The sequence below is a fragment of the Schistosoma mansoni genome, chromosome 1 (genome assembly GCF_000237925.1).
Source record: "Schistosoma mansoni strain Puerto Rico chromosome 1, complete genome".
Classification (NCBI taxonomy): domain Eukaryota; kingdom Metazoa; phylum Platyhelminthes; class Trematoda; order Strigeidida; family Schistosomatidae; genus Schistosoma; species Schistosoma mansoni.
In genome coordinates, this window is record NC_031495.1 from 63,851,794 (window position 1) to 63,858,532 (window position 6,739).

Here is a 6,739-nt window from a genome sequence, read left to right on the forward strand (position 1 = left end):
ACTTGAAATATTCGACGTTGAATCTGACCGAAAAACGTCCTATACACAAGCCTCCGACAGGCTACTGAGCAAGAATTGTGAGAGTGAACGGGGAGGTGTATTTGATTAGGTCGACTCATATACATAAGCACTCATTTATTTAAATATATATTCCCTTGGAAATTCAATTGTCTATTCGTTAATCGCGTTCACTCGTTATTGGGAGATTATTGATTGTATCATATGGTATTCTCATTTGGCGAATTTGATCCATCCATTATATAAATTCTCCTGTTTTCCTTACAAAGCTTTGAAGTCTCGCTATCCTCCATTTATAACAAAGACTTAGCTTACGTTTCTAAACTACATGAAGCAGCCTTTTATTCCTGCTGGAATATTTTATAAGAAGTTCCGTAAAGGTTACTAATGAATTGTGTCAAATACAGTTTGATTCTTGTTTTGGTGAGGTTATGTGCAAAGGAAGAATAAATGAGTGTTAACCGCCAGGAATTATTTATGAACCATCTCTACATACATTCCTATCAATAATTACTAAGTAATCATATGTATATATATATATATACATATATTCGTGTTTCATTTTATCATGAGATGGCATTTGGCCTGTTGGTTGCCGTCATATGATTTACCATTCTTCAGTTATTCCTACTTTACTGGCTACAGTTTCCTATACTCAAGGCCACATTTGACTTGATCTTGTATAATTATTGGTTTGCATTTGAATGTGTGACACGGTCTGATCTGCTTGTTTGTAAACCACGTATGTCTAAAACATATGATCCATATGGCGGGGACTGATACTCTTATTCTCGATTGAACGGGTTAGTCTAGGCGACAAACTACTATACAGAGGACCGATTAGGTTTGACATTTGACTCAAAGTTTGTCGCGCTGATTAACACATAATTGGTTTAGCATTAGTACAAGATCGTATTAGTTCGTGTTTTGATCGGCAGTTTTGTCACACGATATTCGATGGATCATAGAACATAACCAGGTGTGGTGTCAATATGAACCGATGATTTCTTAATATTGATGACTGTTTTGATTTTGAATTCCAAATACAATACATTCGTTCGTGCTCATCTAATACTTCATGATTGAATTGCGTTATTGCTGGGATTACTAGTTCATACCATAATTCAAATACTTCAAATAATAACATTGGCGTCGTGATGGAGCCTGTGGTGGAACAGTTGGATATACATCCCGATTTTAATGCTCTCGAGGATTACATGGAGAGGTTCGAAATCTGGGCTATAATCTAGGGAGATATTGAGGATTTTAATATTGTGGCTCACTTCCTTACATTCATTGAAAAAGAAGCATACGGCTCAATAAAAACTTTGACATTTCCAGACAGACCGATTCCACTCCCTTATGCAACTCCCAAGCAACAACTGCTGGACCATGTAAAGTATACAATTTTCGAATGAGGTGAAAGAGAAAAATTCGATGAAATGACTCGCCAGAACATCAGGAATTCCACTACTTTATTATTTCGTCCCAGTCCAATATGTAATCAGGGTTATTCAGATAACATCTCACTAAATTGTGGAACAGTTCACGAAGATGAGCACAAGTTTGGTAAATGCTTGTTCTGTGGCAACTCTCACCCATGTAATTCATGTGTATTTCGTAATTCTAAATGCTTTAAGTATGGTAAAACTGGACTCATTCATTCAGTTTGTAATTAATTACGGTCCCACTACACTAAAGCAACATTTTAATTAATCAGTTTTGATTGGTCAATCTCAAAGTCATCCATAACTTTGCTGCGAGTCCTCGGTGTAGTGTATTCTTGCTTCAAGAGTCTCCAAATAAAAAAGTGCACGCGATTGACGAGGAAACGATTTCATTTTTGAGGTAATGTATATATTGAAAAAAATGAGTGCTTATGCATGTGAGTTGGGTCATCAAACTCATTTGAAGGTGATGTATGGAATCACTTATTGATGTAAAAATGTAAATACACACAAAGTGCCTAAGACGTAAGTAATATTAATGGTAGTGATCAGTACTAAACATCGACAATACTGAAATACTGGTCAATAATTATATCTCATGATAAAGGTTTTGGTGATATTTAAAACAATTAGTCCCTTTGATAAATTTCGATAATGCAATGAGAAGATGAAGATTGTCAGAACTATGTGATGATAGAGAAATTAACTTAGTATTGTTTGTTTGGATCTTCGCATTGATATTTTTAGGACTGCAACTGGTCAGTCTCTAATTGGCATATTTGCATACTGTGCGTATTGCCTCGATATAGCCTTATGATATCCACAAGCATTGTAGAACTAGAGACATGTGTATAAGAGTGCATTTATTTATGAACAGTTAACAATGTCGTGCTATGTGTAATTCAAAAACGGAAGGAAGTATTCAAGGTCATACTGTGGTGGTCGATATTCGATATTATCCCTAATCTTCGTATATTGTTCGTTCTGATAACCGTTACTCGATAATGTCCTAACGGTGTATAAATCAGAAGGCGAATACGAAGGGTTGATTACGTTTATTATGGACCACATAGATATATCCGAAATTACAGGCACGTTAAGTAAGCATGAAAAAGCAGTGCCGTAAAGCATGCGAGTGAGCGTGAGAGCCGAATGAGCGAGTACAGTACAGTGCAGTGCAGAGCAGTGAACAGGATTAAGATGTACATATATATACAAATGGAAAAGCATGAATCGTCAAATCCATTAAGCGATAAATAGTAAGGCTAGCTGAATGAATGCATGAGTAGGCAGTAAGCAATGGTCAAGCGTACATAATGAAGGTACAATAAGTATGGATAGGTTGTTGTTGTTGTAGAAATGACTGTCCGTTAAATAAGTTAACAAAAGGGTTTAGCCAAATTAGATGTAAACAAAACTCAATTGTATGTGAGCTGCTATGGTACACTTAAACGACCGGTACAATCGTTTAGTGATAAATATACAGAATGTAAAGATAAACAAAAGAAATGCAAAATCAATCAAAAACTATTTACAAAATAGGTTTATTAGACCTATCTCCACATGACAATGATGAGTTTATTTACTCCTGTCGGGATGATCCTGAAAATTACTCGCAATAGACATGACAAGCTCAGGATACATTAAGAAGTATTTTATCCAATCGGCGTTTGATTAGAAGTGTTGCTAGAAGCATCACGAAAATGAAGTCACATGTAGAGGTTCTGATTGGTTGATTACTACACTGCTACTATGTTTAGTAGTATTCTAGATTTTTCAGTAAAACCCAAGGAGTTTTAAAATACTATAAAAATCCTATATTTTCTGCACATAAATGAACTTTTTGGAGTAAAGTGCTTTCTCGCATATTTTGTGCCTTTTCTCTCGTGTTCAAGTCGTCGTGTAGTTCTAACTTGGGGGTCGCGAAACTAGCTTAGGATTCTAATATAGCGTTCAATAAACAAGACGTATCAACTCCACAACTAAGATTATAGAAAACTTTAAATGTTTAGCCATTCCTATTAGTGAATTCTCTAAGTAAAACAACTTACCTGCTATCATTTTACGTTAACATTGACCCTAGCAACATTAACTTATTTGAATAATAACTAACATGAACAGTGATAGACCTGATTGACATATTTTGGTAATCATTTTTTTATAGATCAGATGGGGTTTTGTGGAGAATTTAGTATTTTCATAGTTGAAATCATGAGTCAATTGAAGCTAGACCACCATGGGAAACCTGGAAGCACCAAGTCTGTTGTAGAGATACCAACTCACTGAAGACAATTGGTGAACGGTTGCTCACCTTCGTGGATTGGTTGAAGTTAGACATTAACACCGTTGGATAACGACCGGCTCAGTGGTCTATCAGTTAAGTGCTGGCGCGCGAGAATGATAGGTCCTTCCGGGTGCTTCCGGGTTTTTCATGGTGATCTAGCTTCAAATGACTCATGATTTCAACTATGAAAATACTAAATTCTTGTTTTGTTGTTCCGTGCTCTCTGTCTTCATTTTACTTTCTTTAGTTGTAGATATCTTATCATTAATTGGTTCTGGAGCAGGAAATAACTTTAAATAACACCGTTTACAAATCAATAGGCTATCCATATAAGAAAAAATTTAAAAGTTCTTTGCTGATGCATCGAATTACTGTAATGCAAGTCATCAATGTACTACTTAAACAATTACTGAAATAGCAAAACTTAAAACAATCTTATATCGCATATTTGTTCTCTATATCTAATGTTGCTGTTTATATCAAATTGATCATGCCTGTAAATTGGTGTGAATTCTGTAATTATTATCTTCAGAATACATTATTATTATTATTTAATTTGATTTAATGGATATGTAGTGAACGAGAACACAAATGGGGTCAATCGAATATATTTGAATACAAAATTACAGAACATCTTAGTAAAATCTGAGAACTATACAGCAAGTACTTCATTTGCAAAATGTCAATCAATCATCTCAGACTTGATTGTTCCTTCGTTTCCACAACAATCATTCTCTGGTTTTATTCTCTTCTTTGATGCTAGTTTAAATCCTATTGAAAGCATAAACTTCTTCATGATTATAGATACATCTTGTTGACGAGTGCCAACTAGAATGAAGATAAATGCACGATTTCCTACACAATCTATTCAGTCAGCATATTTGCAGCAGTATATTTACAACTGAAGAACATTGAAACTCAAAACAATTGTCAACAAACACCAAACTCAGAATTTTCAATACAAATGTCAAGACAGTTCTGCTGTATGGGACGGAAACCTGGACGACTACGAAAGCCATCATCCAGAACAAACAAATGTTTATTAACAGTTGTCTATGCAAAATACTTCGGATCCGTTTGCCAGACACTATCAGCAACAACCTACTGTGGGAGAGAACAAACCAGATTTCAGCGGAGCAGGAAATCAGGAAGAAGAGCTGGAAGTGGATAGGACACACATTGAGGAAAGTACTCAACTGTATCACAACGCAAGCCCACACATGTAATCCTCAAAGTCAAAGGAGAAGAGGAAGACCAAAGAACACATTACGCTGAGCAAGGGAAACATGTATTAGAAGAGTGAACAACAATTGGATAGAACTAGAAAGGAAGATTCGGGACAGAAGTGGATTGGAGAATACTGGCCGGCGGTCTATGTTTCATTGGGGGTAACAGGCGTAAGTAAGTAAGGAAGTTATACATATTGTTTTTCCATCAAGAAGTTGCTAATTTCCTGAACAAGAAAATTTAAAAAAGAAATTCACAATAGTAGCTGTTATTGAAGCAAACGAAAAAAACCTATTTTGAAGTGATAATATGGTAATCTATTATAAAATCAATACATATTGATTTTTATTCATTTTTTTGGCATTTGTAAAACTCAACATTTTTTGGATGAATATTCATTAGATGAATTGGATTGTTTTCTTTTTTTATATCGTTAAGATCATGAGTCAATCGAAGCTAGACCATCGTGGAAAACCTGGAAGCACTAGATGGCACTTAACCGACAGACCACTGAGCCGGCATCCATTGGTGTTCTTTTTTTCTAAGTTTTAGCTTAAAATGACCACTATCCACCTTTGTTTATCAAGCTTGTGACTTCAGTCAATATCGAGACAGTCCTAACAGGATGCACATATGCCAACAAGTGACTGATCAATTACTTACTTACTTACTTACGCCTGTTACCCCTCGTCGAGGAGCATAGGCCGCTCACTAGCATTCCCCATCCAACTCTGTCCTGAGCCTTCCTTTACAGTTCTTTCCAGTTGCTATTCATCCTTTTCATATCTGCTTCTATTTTCCGGAGTAATGTGTTCTTTGGCCTTCCTCTTTTCCGTTTCCCTTCACCATTCCAAGTTAGGGGTTGCCTTGTATTGCACACTGGTGATTTCCTTAATGTATGTCCTATCCACTTCCAACGTCTTTTCCTAATTTCCTCTTCACCTGGAAGCTGGTTTGTCCTCTCCCATAAAACGCTGTTGCTGATAGTATCCGGCCAATTGATGTTGAGTATTTTGCGTAGACAACTATTTATAAATACTTGTACCTTCCTGATGATGGTCGTAGTAGTTCTCCACGTTTCAGCTCCATACAGTAGGACTGTCTTGACGTTCGTGACTGATCAATTGCAGTCCTTAGTAACAATGGGAAGATACAAGTAAACAATACCAAGTGAATTTAGACTATAGTTTTCTTTCTTCTTCGTTTATGTTTGTTTGATGGAATGAAGAAAGAAGATTTTTTAAGTAGTATTTATCATAAGTTCAAATACATAAAGCACTTTAATGTGATAGGATTCGATCCCAGGTGGAATTATGTATGCATATTCCTTTTACGTTGTATACTAGAAAGAAATAGATATTCAGTGTATTCTGGTTTCCAGGGATGCTGGAAGTTATGCAAGTCTGAGAACAAAACACCACTTAAATATCAAATTAATCATAACTCATTGTTTAATAAAGTGATTGAATCTTTCTATACAGGGTTACACTAGAATTATTTCTTCTTAGTAAGAATAGATTCATTTCATTTAAATTCATTTTAGTATTGTTTGTTTGAATCTTCGCATTGATGTTTAGGACTGCAACTGGTCAGTCTCTAATTGGCATATATGCATACTGTGCGTATTGCCTCGATAAAGCCTTAATTCACAAGCATGGTAAACAGAGATGGATGCTGACTAGCAGTGGAATCCAGTTTGACGCGCGTTTCGTCCTATTTGGGACTCGTCATCTGGATGTACCTGCATCTCAGAGTTGATGTT